The sequence below is a fragment of the Protopterus annectens genome, chromosome 10.part0, assembly GCF_019279795.1.
Source record: "Protopterus annectens isolate FY-2018-M chromosome 10.part0, PAN1.0, whole genome shotgun sequence".
Classification (NCBI taxonomy): domain Eukaryota; kingdom Metazoa; phylum Chordata; order Ceratodontiformes; family Protopteridae; genus Protopterus; species Protopterus annectens.
In genome coordinates this window covers 567,718,566-567,734,223 of record NC_056744.1, presented here as the reverse complement: position 1 = coordinate 567,734,223, position 15,658 = coordinate 567,718,566, and the positions used below count along the sequence as shown (strand labels likewise).

The window sequence follows — 15,658 nt, the reverse complement described above, 5'->3', positions numbered from 1 at the left end:
AACTAGGAATCATACATGACCTCCAGCATACAGCCCCAGAGATTCCAGAACTTTGCTAATATAAACAACCTGAGGCAGGCAGGATACCTCTCAACTGCCCAGAGTTTTGCCTCATATTTTTGGTCTGTTCAATCATAAAACTTGTGGTTTTGAGGCAAATCATTAAGGACTGAAGCCACTCAATAATGAGAGACATTTGACCTTCAGACTTCATACCCTTCGGAAAATGCATTCTAACCCCAAATCTATTTTAGTAACTTTCTAAGTTTATATGAGCAATATGTCAAATTTGTCTGTATTTTTGGGCCTTTGCCCAAATTTTTTGCACTAAGAGGTTGAGAGGTATAGTCTGCATGCCCACAGGGGAGCAAGCATCCTTGACCTGGTCTCACAAACAAGGCAGAATGATGCACTTACCCTAGTGTAAAGTCCTCATTGGTCAGGTCAGACAACAAAGTGGCCTCCTTTGAAATAATTATTAGGCCTGAGACCTCAGCTAACTCCAAAATATTTGAAAAATATTCTAGTACTACCTCCTTCCTTCTCAGCAACAGTCCAGCAAAATTTGAAGCTATCAAACCTTGAGAACACAGTTACCTATATGGAATTGTTCACAGAAACCCTACACAATAAAGTAAATAGCTGCAAAGAGACAGTTTTACCTAACCAAAATAAATGCAAGACAATTTCCAAAAACAAGCCACTCTGTGCAACTAGAGTATAACTAGATTGTATTACAAAGGAAAGAAAATAATGTCCAAAAAAGGAAGAGCACTGCCCAGTAAGGTAAAAACTCCCTCATCGATCTGAACAAGTGAATCAGGGAACTAATCAAGTCAAAAAAATCAAATTTGATATAAAAATCATCTCCCAAGCTAAAGGAAACCTAATCTTAGGTTATGTCCACCAACCTTAAAGGCGACACCCAACTATGTGAAAAGGAACCACCTCTACAGAATCAGAGGATACAGCAAATCTGCTGATTTATAACTTTAGCTCCAATTTTATCCTGCTATCCTATCAGTCAACCTCCAAGAACCCCCCAGTATTTCTCCACTTACAATCAGCAATGAGCAGGTCCTCACTGTGCTAAGGCCAAGAACATTGCATTGATGGGTTTGATAATATTGCAGGGTTCCTCCTGAACATCATGAAATGTGACTTGTTATGCCTGTTACATGACATTGGAAGCATCACAACTTCTGAACTGTTGCAAAGTTAAGACTACTACTGTATTAGACTTTAACAGCCCCTTATGATCGTCCTGGAATAGCTCTGAGCATAGCCATGGACACTGCCCCCCCCCAATAAACATCTTTATTAAATTATCACTTCTGACATAGGCAATCCTACATTTATATAAATGAAAAACAAACATTGACACCACTTCAACTGGAAATATTATACGTCACAGACACAACTGTCGCTGCAAACATTATACATCACTTGCAATCTATCCAGTCAGTGTCAGTTAAGCATCATACGGCTCATTCAAATCCTGCCTGTTAAACCTCGTTCCTTCTCTGCATATATAATTCCCACAATGCCCATTTTTTCCTATGTAGTCTGCCCTTTCCCATTTCTAAAGATCCCAATTCAAGTTGTTTTATCTCTGTTACTACATTCACTACTTCTAAAGTTGTTCTAGACTTTGATTTCCATATAATATACATATGATCAATTTTATACATATTTTTTTAAACATAATGAAATATATGAGAAATTGCACATATATTTTGCGTTTCACAGGAAAAGCAAAACAAACAAAAAAAAAAGTAAACTAAAACATAGCATACAAAGACATTCAATACTGTGTTCTCATGCCATCTGTTAGCCTCAATACATGTTCAACCATCCCTCCATGGCTTGATGGCGAGTCAGTTGACGATAAAATGAATTTTGACTGATTCTTATTTATGTTTTACTTTACTTGCATTTTGCTTACCTTGAAAAGTCCCACTGTACAAAAGTAACCTTTCAATGGAGGCTCTGAGAGAAAAACTCCAAGAAATGGCATTAACACATTGTGAAGTTAAAAAAATACATGGTGGTAGTAGTTGGCATTTTTCAATACAAATGTCATTCTAATAACATTTAACTGGTGAAAATACTGTAATTGTACAATAACAGATGTATAGGCAAGCAATACTGTGTAGGGGATAGGCAGAACAATTTCCACTGAGAGTAATGCAGAAGAGTGCCAGGATACTGTGGCTTCATAAACTGCAAAGTTCTTGGTTGTAATACAACTTTCAGTAGCCAGGAATAAATAAAACTGAAATACAAGATGAGGGGTGAGGTTAGAGTGGGCATGAATGAAATGGTGAGGCCATAATAGGGCTATGGCTCTGTAAGTGTAATACTGAACAGAGCAGGTGAGTAGTACTTACAACTGTACGTCTGGCATTTTACAGATACCCTCGTCTATGTGTGGGTTTTGCTGACATAATGGGTAGCAGCCTGAGAGAGTTTCTACACATTTACAAGTTGGGAAAAGCAGTGCTTTTCTTAGATAATCTGAATGCCTTTAGAATGCCAGAAGCTGACAAATGAGTCTGTATTTCTGCTGTTCTACACTTTCCACTGTTTTCTTTCCTTTGAAAGATGATGTGTGACAAGTCATCAGGTAGTACAATTAAGATACCGGGGGCATGACTAAATGAGGCATACCTGCTACCCCATTACTTTTTTGTCATATGCCTTCTTTCATTGTTTAAATTTGGAAACCCTAGGATATTCACTTACTGTACTTAGGAGACCAGATGTCTGCAGTGTCCTTTCAGATAAAGAGTAACATTTCCTGCAGTGCTACTCCCTTCCTATAAGGATTCAAGTTCATTGTTATTCAACTGTCTTCACGGCCTATGCTTTCTGGGTTCATTCAGACATGTATTGTGTGTTACCTTCTGAATTAATTAGGTTTCATTTGTTTAAATCAGAGTAAGTGGTTCACTGTTCCCATGAGTGACATAAAATGCCAGAGACTGTAAAAAGGAAAAAAAAAAACACAGACTACCATTTTCATGATCGTGCAGGTGGTGGGCAGGGCCATGTTGACTGACACTGGGTTATCTGTCAAATGAAGGGATACCCTAAATTAACCCTTTAAATATTTGTCAACACAATACCTCTGATCATCTTAACAAGAAATCTGGACAAAAATAGGGACATATTTTAAATATTGTTCATATACCATTTTCTGAATGATAAAGTCTTAATGTATGACATTATTTGCTGACTTCAGTACTCTGATTCGCCACACATATAAAGTGTCTAGAATGACAGGATCTGTATCAGTGTACATGTTTTCAATGATATGAAGTCAAACTCAAATGTATATAATTTTCTGAATGATACTTAATGGAGAGATCATTAACGCACCTGCATGGGCAGAGTTGTGCACTGAACGTATTTAGTTAAAATATGTTAACTTATATAAATTACATGAACATGTAAGCTGTAACGGTATAACAAACAGTACACTTGCAGTTTAAGTGGGCGAATACAGATGTGTTATTACAGTGCAGGGGCGGGGCTTGCTATTGCACATCCAGGAAAGAACCTGGTAGTCCATTCTTTACAATCGCCAAAATACCTTAGAAGACAAGGTATCTGGCCTGCAGATGTTAATTATTTTGTCAGCTTTCTAAATATAGTACTAGTGCAGTTTTAAAAAGTGTCCCCGAGTTAGGCCTTTGCTCTCAACCTTTCAGCACCAGAACTGGGGACACTGTTTACAGGAAGTATATAACTAAAGTGAGTAAAATAAAGCAATAGTAATAGAAAGCAGAGGGCCAACTCAGAGGCTTAAAAGGTCATTGTTTAAAAAAGAAAGCATTTCATTGTTATGTAAAATTTTATATGACATACCACATTTCGTGTCATGCTAAAATAGGATTAGTATGGACATATAACCAAGCAAGCAGCAGGAGTGCATTTCAAATCATATATACTACTGGGCACATTCTCATGAATGGTCATGTTTGCTTGATCCATGCATTTTATAGCATTTTCTGTAAGACTGCCACTCAGAAGGCAGGAGATAAGAGAGAGATGAGGGAGGCACCAGACAGCAAACAATGTTGAGTGATTTGAGGTCTACCATGCGATACTTCATTAATACGCTAAACCTAGAAAAGCAAGAAATGTGATACTCGGGTTCACTGAAGGAGGAGAGGTGGGAGAAGTAACCTTGTCAGGAGCTGAAACTTGGAAAACTGCTCTGTCAAAAGTCTTGTTTTATTTCTGTAATTTAAACAGTGTTGTAAGTAACTTTCACATATGTAAAATAGCAGTAGGAAAAGCGTTTGTTGAAAGGTTTACTGTCTCACTGTAGCCCATTCAATGACTCTTGTTCTGACGGCTCTGAAAGTTAGTAGCTATTTTTCAGGTCTTCCAATCAAAGTGAATGGAACTGTTTTCTTGTCAATTTACAGGACGACGACTTGATCATACAGACTGTGCTTTCACACTGGATTATGGGAGACATTTATCTTTCAAAGGAAAACAATGTCATTGGGCTGTCTGCCCCCCGTGAAAACATTCAGGGCTAGAAAAGAAAAACTACAAATAAGAACTTATTTTGCTACAGGGAGCTTTGCATAGTATGAAAATACTTGAAAAGATTAAAAAAAAACTTTCACTTTTTTCACATAGTGGTCCTTTGAAGCAGTGTCTATGTAGTGGATGCTCTCAACATTTCCACGTCAAAGCAAAATTAAGATGATTGAACACTGCTGTGCCACAATTATCTCATACTGTGCATGATGTCACTTTGGGAGGTATTTAACAACTGACCACTTCTGTAGAAACTATTTTATTACGATGCACATGAAGTCTGGAAGAATCAAGATTAATTACTGTGCACATCGTCTAACTTACGTAATGAAAGCCACTACTACAGCTTCATGACAGAACTGATATTCCAAAAGTGAGATTAAGTCATTTTGGGTGAACGCTTGCACTATTAACTTAGCACTTCTCAAAATGCTAATTTTAGAAGGTATGGGGCAAAAGACTGAAATACAGTTAAAGGCATCCTTCCAAACTCAGGACATTTTGGAAGTATGGCTATATGCATGGCATTTGTTTCTTCCTGATTCATTTGAACAGTGCAGAAAAAATGTTGTACTGCCTCTTTAAAATTTCCACACAAGCCTTTGGGATAGTGCAGCATGTTAAAAATACTACTCCTCCTGTGAAGAGGCTTAGCTTGTTTCAACTGATCCTTTCCAAAGTTCAAACTTTTAAAATGTGCACATTACAAGTTACCAGCTGCACACCGATGGAAGCTGCCTGACTTGTTTCTCCTTTTACACTGGGTTCTTGTACATGTAACCCATCCATGGTAGTAAAAAATGTGAATGAAACAAGGAGAGTATTGAAATTACATGATCTGAGTTCGGACTGCTTATCTTTTCTACTTTGTTATATCTGAAGGAGTTGAAAGGTTTACTGTCTAAACAGCAGATGTTTTAGTAGTTAAAACAGTAAAAGTAAAAGTTGACACTGTACTGCCCTCTGCTGTGTCACTAAACAAAAGCCTACAGCACCTGGTATTCCCAGGCAGTCTCCCATCCAAGTACTAACCAGGCCTGACCCTGCTTAGCTTCCAAGATCAAATGACATCGGGCATATTCAGTGTGGTATGGCCGTAGGTAAAGGGTAAAGCTTTTCTGGTGGCCTTTATAGCTCACTGTTCAGTTGTCATTTTCATATCCACTATTTGTAGTCTTCCCTTCCAGGCTGTGAACTATACAACTCTCATTTACCCAGTGTCAATAGTGCAGATGACATTTGTCAGTCATACAAGACATTCAGTCTCTGCTATCCCTGATGTATGGACTCTCGGGTACAAAAGAAGAGTCAGGTACAGCTAAGGAACAAACTGGACAACTCTCAGTAGAAGCAACAGTACCTTTTATTGCACTTTTAATTTTTGACTGTTCTTTTTTGCTATAATTACTACTGGCTTCAGTCACACATTTCTCCTCCTTCCTCATCTGTATGCAGACTAGCTTTAGAATGTTGGTCTTACTTGATAACCACACAAGCTAGGGTATACTGAACTTTGGCAGACATATCCTGTGGGTGTCTACATGCATAATTATGAAATGAAAGGGCCAGTCAACCCAGAAATATAATAAAAAGTGAACACTGCACCATGATTTGTTTAGAAAAAGCAAACATTTGGAAAAGAAACAAAAGACATCACCAGAAAAAACAATCAGGTAGGTAACTTGCAGAAGCATGGCAAAAAGTGCATGCATCTGCTCCTCTAACAGCCTCAGCCTCATATATCCCAGTTGTGTTACTCCAATATTAACCTTATTATTCTAGCATCGGCATTAGATACCTGCTGCACAGACACTGGTAACAAGCGACAGAGGATCACTGAAATACTGAGTTTGTAACATACTGAGTATTGGTAACTTAAGATTTTAGGATTATCCAAACCCTCCACTTCGACTTGTAGTACTAGTCTTCACCAGGTGACCCAACAGGTAAACAGATTAATATTTTCCAGAGAAACAGTCTGTTGGCTATGAAAATAGCATTTAATTCTCCAGCTTTTTTTCTTCTCAACTTGTGCAATTTAGTATGCTTCTCTAAAAAGGTTATAGAGATTGTGGACATTGATCACCCTGTGGACACTGCTTATCTTGCACATGGCAAAGGCTTTTGAAATAATTTCTCATGCAGGAACTGTTGAAAAAAAATAAATATAAACTCCTACATCATTCAGTGGATTGCAAACTGGCTAACAGATCCCAAGTTGTGAAAGTTGCTGGAACACTCTCGGAATGTAAAACTGTAATGAGTGGTCTGCACAGGGAGCCATTCTAAGCCCTCTCCTGCTTGAATCTTATTTTCCCAATATCCAAGCCAATATCCCAGAAATGCGATTAACCAAATTTGCTGACTGCAAGCCAAGTACTGTTATCCTTTCATCCACAAATACCATACAGCTCCTGCATAATTTGGACTATCCATATACCTGGTATACTGAAAATGGCCTAAAGTTAAATACAAAAAAAGTGCAGAGTAGTGGAGTTTGGCAAAAAAAAAAAGCATTTTCACCTCGTTATGTTATAAATGGTACACTTTTTCAGGCAGACTGTCATAAGAGACTGGCTACGTATATTGACAACTCTCACATTTGATCATGCTTCCACCACAGTCTAGAAATTCTATCGGACTCCGTTAATTACAAAGGGAATATTTTCAAGAGTCAAAGTCATCATCATACCCTGTACCCTTCCCTTATCAAGCCCATCATAGCATATGACATGCAAACATCCAAGCATATAGCTCAACTGGGAAAGCCCCAAAGATTTCTAAATAAGAATATTAAGGGTCTCAAATCCTTCAAGTATCCCAAAAGATTAGCATGACTTTCCGCTATATTCAGCAATCTGTTGGCTGCTCCAAGGTGATCTGTGCCTAGCTTTTCAAGCTCCAATCCTGTTTGAACTCCTACATCTTCACAAAAACAGTGCCTCTGTAAGCACCTGTACTACAGACAGTACAGTTCTGTAAAGTCTTCCCATAACAGTAGATGTGCTTCTCTTCAATGAAGGGGATCTCCAGCCAAACACAGCCCAACATCTGGCCACTATACCAAAGCATTTGGATTTTATAGGTGATGTACTTCACATGTATGCCCCCATGTAGGGCATAAAGGTCAACTGCCCAAGGAGGAACACAATACCCCCAAGGACACACAGAACATGTACATCCAGAAGAAAAAATTCAGAAAGGAAAGGAAGCAAGAGCCGCTCAGCCTGGAGGGCAACAAAAGGCAGGGGCAAGAGCCATAAGAGAAGGAAGAAGGAGGAAGGAGGGAGGGACCAAATACTGCAACAGCGAAGAAAAGACCACCTACTGTTATAGTAACATTTTACATAACTGCACTATGTTCTTCCATATCTCTATTGCAGTATTTTTCACTGAAGGGAGAGTACAACAGCTAAGACTGTGAGGAGGAAAGTACAGAAGAGTCCTCTACAAACTCATGCAAAATAGCTCTGGCAAAACCTGCCCTGCCCCTAGGAACATCCAATTTGCAATGCTTAGTAAAGTATAAATAGAGGACTACGTAGCAGATTCAAGGATGGAATTGGTGTCCAAGCCCTTGAAAAAGGCACCAGAAGAGGTGACCAACCTAGTAGAATGTGCCTTTACAGACAGACATTTTCCATGAAAGGAATAACACAAGGAAACACCCTTAGAGATCCAACAGGAGATGGTTTGTTTGGAAACCACTAAATACAAAGTCCTGGGATGAAAAAAAAGTTGCTCATATTTGCAGACAACCTTCATTTTATCCAAATATCTGAGCCATCTATGTATGTCCAAAGGTGTGGATAACCTTCTCACTGCAGACTGAGAAGGAAAAAAGGAAATTGAATACACTGATTAAGGGACAACTCATTAACCATCTTGGGCATAGGGTTGCCACCTTTTAAGTGGGCCAAAGTGGAACATGGCGGTGTGGCCAATATGACACTGGTCACACCCTCTACCATGACGTCACCACCAGAGTGGTGAAAGAGATGCTGTTATGGGTACGACGGATGGCTGCTGGAGTGGCTAGCTGGTTGGTGGGAGTAGCAGCTGGATGGATGGCCGAATGAATGTATGCATGGCTGGCTGCATGAATGGCTGGGGGATGGATGGATGGCTGGCTGGAGTGGCTAACTGGTTGGTGGGAATAGCTGCTGGATGCAGGCTGGATGGCTAGCTGGCTGGAGGAGGCAGGCTGGATGGCTGGCTGGCTGGCTGGCTGGCTGGAGGAGGCAGGCTGGATGGCTGGCTGGCTGGAGGAGGCAGGCTGGATGGCTGGCTGGCTGGCTGGAGGAGGCAGGCTGGATGGCTGGCTGGCTGGAGGAGGCAGGCTGGATGGCTGGCTGGCTGGAGGAGGCAGGCTGGATGGCTGGCTGGCTGGCTGGAGGAGGCAGGCTGGATGGCTGGCTGGCTGGCTGGCTGGAGGAGGCAGGCTGGATGGCTGGCTGGCTGGCTGGCTGGAGGAGGCAGGCTGGATGGCTGGCTGGCTGGAGGAGGCAGGCTGGATGGCTGGCTGGCTGGCTGGCTGGCTGGAGGAGGCAGGCTGGATGGCTGGCTGGCTGGCTGGAGGAGGCAGGCTGGCTGGCTGGCTGGCTGGAGGAGGCAGGCTGGATGGCTGGTTGGCTGGCTGGAGGAGGCAGGCTGGATGGCTGGCTGGCTGGAGGAGGCAGGCTGGATGGCTGGCTGGCTGGAGGAGGCAGGCTGGATGGCTGGAGGAGGCAGGCTGGCTGGCTGGCTGGCTGACTGGAGGAGGCAGGCTGGATGGCTGGCTGGCTGGCTGGCTGGAGGAGGCAGGCTGGATGGCTGGCTGGCTGGCTGGCTGGCTGGAGGAGGCAGGCTGGATGGCTGGCTGGCTGGCTGGAGGAGGCAGGCTGGATGGCTGGCTGGCTGGCTGGAGGAGGCAGGCTGGATGGCTGGCTGGCTGGCTGGAGGAGGCAGGCTGGATGGCTGGCTGGCTGGAGGAGGCAGGCTGGATGGATGGCTGGCTGGCTGGAGGATGGCTGGTTGGCTGGATGGAGGATGGCTGGTTGGATGGAGGAAGAGGATGGCTGGTTGGCTGGATGGAGGGAGGAGAATGGCTGGATGGCTGGCTGGAGGAGGATGGCTAGCTGGCTGGCTGGAGGAGGATGGCTGGCTGGCCTGAGGAAGATGGATGGCTGGACGAGGAGGAGGATGGCTGGTTGGACAAGGAGGAGGATGGATGGTTGGACAAGGAGGAGGATGGATGGCTGGACGAGGAGGAGGATGGCTGGTTGGACAAGGAGGAGGATGGATGGTTGGACAAGGAGGAGGATGGATGGTTGGACAAGGAGGTGGATGGATGGCTGGACAAGGAGGAGGATGGATGGCTGGACAAGGAGGAGGATGGATGGATGGCTGGATCGCTTGTTATAAAAAAACTGTCTTTTTTTAGCGGCTGTAGAAGTGCTTAAAACAAAGCGCTCCTACAGCTGCGATCTTTGCAGGGCTCTTCCTGCCCCAATCCCCACCCCTTTCGTAAATTGCAGCCAATTGCTGCACGAATTAAAGCACCCGGACCTAACAGGCAGCAGCTTTGCCTGCAGTACCGGGCTGGTGACGTAACCGAATTGCCATGAAAAATCCGGAAGTAATTGCGACTTTTCCATGGCAATTCAGTGCGATCGCAAAAGCGGGACTTTTGAGGTCCCACTACTTGATACAGCGGGCAACGGGATAAGGTGGCTTAACCCGTGAGTGTCCCGCTGACAACGGGATGGGTGGCAACCTTACTTGGGCAGAAAAGAAGGATTAGTAAGAAGATACCTTGTCTATGTGAAAAATTAAAAAGGAGGAGTCATAACAGCCTGAAGTAAGAGCCAACTGCAGAACAGACTTCCAAGTGCAAATTTGCAAAGAAGTTGAACTAGCAGGATCAAAACAAGCCACAGTCATTTTTTCAAGAACAAAATTAAGGTCCCCAAGCAGGAAGAATAAGCTTCCTCAGGGGTCTGTTATGAAGGATGCCTTTTAGAAATTGCTTGACCTCAAACTAACAGGCCAAGGAGGGTTCAATGGCAGACAAGCAGAGATGGTTGACAGGTGAGCTTTAATTGAAGAATATGCCAAGCCAAAATGGAGATCATCATACAAATGAGAAAGAACCAGAGGAACCCCTACTAAAAAGGGATCCTTTATGGCAGCAGTGGAACCAAACAGAAAATCTTTTTCCATTTAAACATGTTTTTCTTGTAGTGGGTTTCCTGTCCTTCTGCAAAACTCAAAGCACATCTTCAGAAAAGAGAAAATTATACGGCATCAAAACCCTATCATCCACTGTGTCATTTTAAGAGTGGACAGGTGAGGATGAATAAGAGATCTCTTGTCTTATGTGAGAGGATCCACCTAGTGAGGTAACTTGTGGTGACTTCCCCTGGCCAGATGAAAAAAAAGGGAACCACTGCTGTCTGGTCCAAAAGGGAGTAATCAGCAAGATTTTGGGAGAGTCCTGTTTGATCTTGTGCAGGAGAGGAAAGGCATACAGAAACATTCCCTTCCAAGAAAAAGACAGGGTTGTCCACTTTCCAAGCCAGAGGACGTGGTAATCTCTAACAAAATAGAGGAAGGTGTCTGTTCAGAGGGGAAGCAAAAAGATCTACCTGATGAATACCCCACCGATGGTTTATGTCCAAAAACAACATCTCTTTGAAGCTTGTGTTCAGGACCTGCTCAGACAATCTACCACTAGACCGTGCTCTGAAGACATACAAACTGCCCGGAGAGTCACCTGATAACTGAAAGCCAGATCCCAGGCCTGAAGAGGTAGCCTGCAAAGGAGCTAAGACCTCATACGCCCCGCTTGTTGATATACCACATCATGGTGGTATCATCCGTGAATATTTTCTGTGGGGCTGTGGAGAAAAAGGGAAAGAAAAACCTGTATAGCCAGAAGCAAAGCCCTCATCTCTTTTAAGTTGATATGGCCTGACATCTCATGAAGAGGCCAGAGACCCAGAACTTTCAGAGGGCCACAAGAAGCATCCCACCCCAGGTCTGAGGCATCCATGATCAGTTTCCAGGGAAGGAACTACAGCATGAAAGGGCAGTCCCAGACTAAGAGAAATGTGTTGAATCTACCACCAGTGATGGAGTTTGACACACAAAAGCAAAGGAAAAGGAAACTCCAGGAGTGGCAATGTTGAATCCACACCAATCTGAGGTACCACTGAAGCTTCCTCATATGGAGCCTGGCAAGAGGAAGCATAAGAATGGAGGCCATAAACCCAAGAATCCTGAGAAATTCCCTAGCTGTGAGAAAGGACAGAGGAAGAAGAGAGTGGGAGAAGGCTGTCAGTGAAAAAACCTTGGCAGCAGGAAGACAGACCAACATGGGAATGGTCTGAATCCTGCAGAGAAAAACATGATCCTGCCAGGGTATGAGCAGAGCCTTCTTGAGATTGATGGTGAAGCCCAGACTTTGTAAAAGACAAGTGGTAAAGTGAAGATCCTGTAGAAGACTGCTGGGAGGAGGATCCTTATTAAGCAGGTCGACTAGCTAAGGGAATATCTGTATCCCTCGAAGCCTGCAAAAACCAATGACAGAAGTGAGGCACTTGGTGAGTACTCTTGGGACAGAATAAAGGCCAAATGGCAAAGCAGACAACTGAAAATGATTGGAAGAAACAGAAAGTTAAAAGTTTCCTGAGCAACTGGTGAATAGGGATGTGAAAATTGGCAACCTTAAGGTCTAGAGAGACCAAAAAGGCCTGGGGAGAACAGGAGGAAACAAAGTCTGAAAAAGACAGCATCCTGAAAGAAGGTGACCTTCAGAAAGTGCTGAGAAAGACAGAGAGAGAGAGAGAGAGAGATCAAGAATTGGTCTCCTCCTTCCAAGGAATCAAAAACATCCTGAACTAAAAACCCTTGGGTGGGTGGAACAGGTGAATGGTGCATTGATCAAAAAGGGACTGCAAAACCTCTGGGAAAATAGACAGGTGGTCTGGAGGAGGCTAAGGAATGAATGAAATGGTGTGTGTGTGCGGGGGGGGGGGGGTCCATTTATTATGAAATAACCCTGACAAATGATGGACAGCACCTAAGATTCTGAGGTGACCTCTTCTCAATTTGGGAGAGAGGAAGGTGGAGAGACAATAGGATCTGGCCAAGGGGAAGAGGTGAAATGTCAAACAGAAACAGGATTGTTCTGAAAAAGGAAGGCTTCTGAGAAGTAGAGTAAGAGTGACTCAGCAGAAGGAAAATGCCTGGGCTCTTCTTACCCCTTTGGAGTTTGATAAGTCTGCCTATGAACAAAAGCAGTTTTAGAAGTGTAATTCCTCTGAAATTTGGGTATTGAGGAGACACAAATACGCTCTAGTTCCTGCATGGACTGATCCTTATCCTGGAGGGATTTAAAAAGGTTAGCAACAGCTATCCCTAAAAAAATATCTGTATTATCCAGAGGAGCATTCACACGTTTGGCTTTAATATCATTAGGCAAGGCCTAAAGATGAAGGAATACCTCATCACAGAAATAAAAGCAGCAGCCCTGAAAAGGCATCAGCAGCAGCATAACTACAATTTATGGAGTGACTACAGACCTGGAAATGGACCCAAGCAGGGAAAATGCTGAAGCCCTCCCTTCTGAGTCAGGCAGATCAGACACGACCTTAGCCACCTGGGAAAGGATAACCAAAACCTGGTCAAGTAGGTTTGGTAATTAACAGCCTGACAGGAAAAGGTGGCAGCAGTATATACTGTTTTATTTAACCTTTCCATAGCTTTACTATCCTTATCAGAAGGAGAGAGTTTAGAAGGTTTGCCAGTACAGACTGAAACCATAGAAGGGAGAGCAGGACATTTACACTGTAACTTGCAATCCTCAAGCATCCTGTAAAACCTGTCTAGTTTCTTAGGGGCCAGGGATTAAGAGTCAGGAACTACAAAGGCAGCAGAGAAGGTGTCCAAAGTTCTGCCAACACAGGATGAACTGCAGACAGCTTAGGAGACTCCATTTGTAGAAGCTTGTAATATATTTCTTGGATGTCAGAGACCTGGAAGCAATCCCATTTAAAGCACTCCATCATACAAGCAATAGCATCTCCAAAGGATCATTTTTCCAAGGGGGAATCTAGGCTCAAAGCATCCTCTCTCACTAAACCACAGCCCAGAGAAGGAATTGGTGAGGAGTATGCAAGGGATTCCTCCCCAGAATCTAGGTCCTCATCTGAGGAATTTGGTTCCCTTGTCCTGTTAACAGGCATGGAAGACCAGGGACGAGCAGGAACTGACACCCCTTCAGGAGGCTTCAAGGTCACTAAGGCATTAAACAAGCCTTGAGTAAAATTCTACCATTCTCTTTGGGGATTTTTAGCAATAGGGGTAATATACTTGGTCTTTTGCTTTTTCTTACATAGGATGTCTGCCTTAACAACCCTCTATGGCTTAGTCCCTTCATGGGATTCAATGATTGTAGTAGGAAATCTCTTCCTAGACTAGGATTTGAAGAATCCCTCTCAGAAATAACTGTGGTTTCCCCTCAACATCTGGAACAGACATTTGAAAAGCCTCGGAGGATGTGCAAGAACTCTGATCCATGCCAACACCTAACAAGATCGCAGCAGAGGAATCTGATGCAAGCACCAGATGTTCTGTTGGGCTTTCACTACCTTCTAGAGTGATGCCAAGTGGAGGCTGGACAGCAACTGGATCCTGCCTAGATGTTTTGACCTTCATGGAAGATGGCTCTCTTGGGATGGGAGGATTCCACCATAGCACCCTGACCCAACAGTTTAAGCTACTGGTTGTTAAGGTATATGAAGAGGGAAGATAAACTACAAAGGAGGGTTGTAGGGACAAACTCTTGACAGATGGAGCCCTGCGTATAGTTGCGGGAAGCACCTAAGCAAAAAAAGACACTGGTTGTGACAGTTTTTATGGGAAATCCACCCTTCACACCAATATTTTCCCTTCCTGAATGACATGAACACAAGTAGCAACACTGAGAAAAAAAATAAACTCCAAAAGGGCACTTATCTTAAGATGGGATGGTAACCAGCACAGCAGATGGGTGTTCAGACAGACGTTTGATAATGGTGTGTGAACTGGCAGCAAACTTCTGAGTATTTGTATCCTTACTTCACTTTTATGTCCTATGCAGAGAGCATATGTGAAGTACAGTGCCTATAAAATCCAAAGGGTTTGGGTATACTAGCTGGATGTTGGACTATTTTAGCAGGAGATCCCCTTCATGTATGGCCTGGCTCGATCTGGGAGGTAAGCAGTATTAACTACTTGACAAAGGGGGCAAGAACTTTTCATTTTTACTTAATGGTTAGTCATCTTATTCCTATATTCCTCTTTACTTCTCTCGCAATGCATCTTCTCCTTCCACACCTCAGATCATGTTTAATGCCAATCCCTCAGAGCCACATGCTGCAGAGATCTAAACCTTGTCATCACAATGAACAAAACATGCTGGAGGAATAGGTTCCTGACCCACAGACTCCCCATACTCTGGAATAGACTGCCCATACATGTCAAGCAGAGCACCTCCTTGGCCCTCTTCAAAAGGAACCTTGATGATTGGATGGGAGATAGGAAATTCACCCCAGGGATCATGTCAGTTGCCCTGCTAGACAGTGGTCCAGGGAAGTAAATATTGTGGGAAGAAATATCCAGGGAATTGCTATGGCTAGGCTTGTAGAGGCCCTAGGGCCGATAGCCTAGTACCAACCTATGAACCCGATCTCTCCAGCCTGAGCTAAAAGGTAAGTTTTATAATTATTCTTTCTAATTTATTTAGACAATGTTCTTTTAGGGATGCTCTTCCGGGACTGTTCCAAATATTTGTGGTTAACTTAACTGTCTAACCAGGAGCAGGGGGAATAAGGCAGCTACAGTAAAGTTAAGGCCTAAATTACAGAAATATTTTCCAGAGTTGTATAGTTTGGTACTTTAGTGTATTTTCTTAAGAATTAGAAATATTTATGTAGAATATTAAAGGTTTGTTGATCAGATATTTATGTCTGTAGGCAGCACTTGGTATCTTTTTCCGATAACTTCTTGATATACATACACTGTGCAGTAATGGACGCTGCCTCGAGTTGCAAGAAGTGTGACTGCTGTGGCCATAGGA

At 43.1% G+C, this 15,658-nt stretch overlaps 1 pseudogene; it reads right to left on the bottom strand.

The window, feature by feature from the left end:
- Positions 1-5,540: 5,540 nt before the first annotated feature.
- LOC122814561 lies at positions 5,541-5,659 on the bottom strand (annotated as a pseudogene).
- Positions 5,660-15,658: the final 9,999 nt, after the last annotated feature.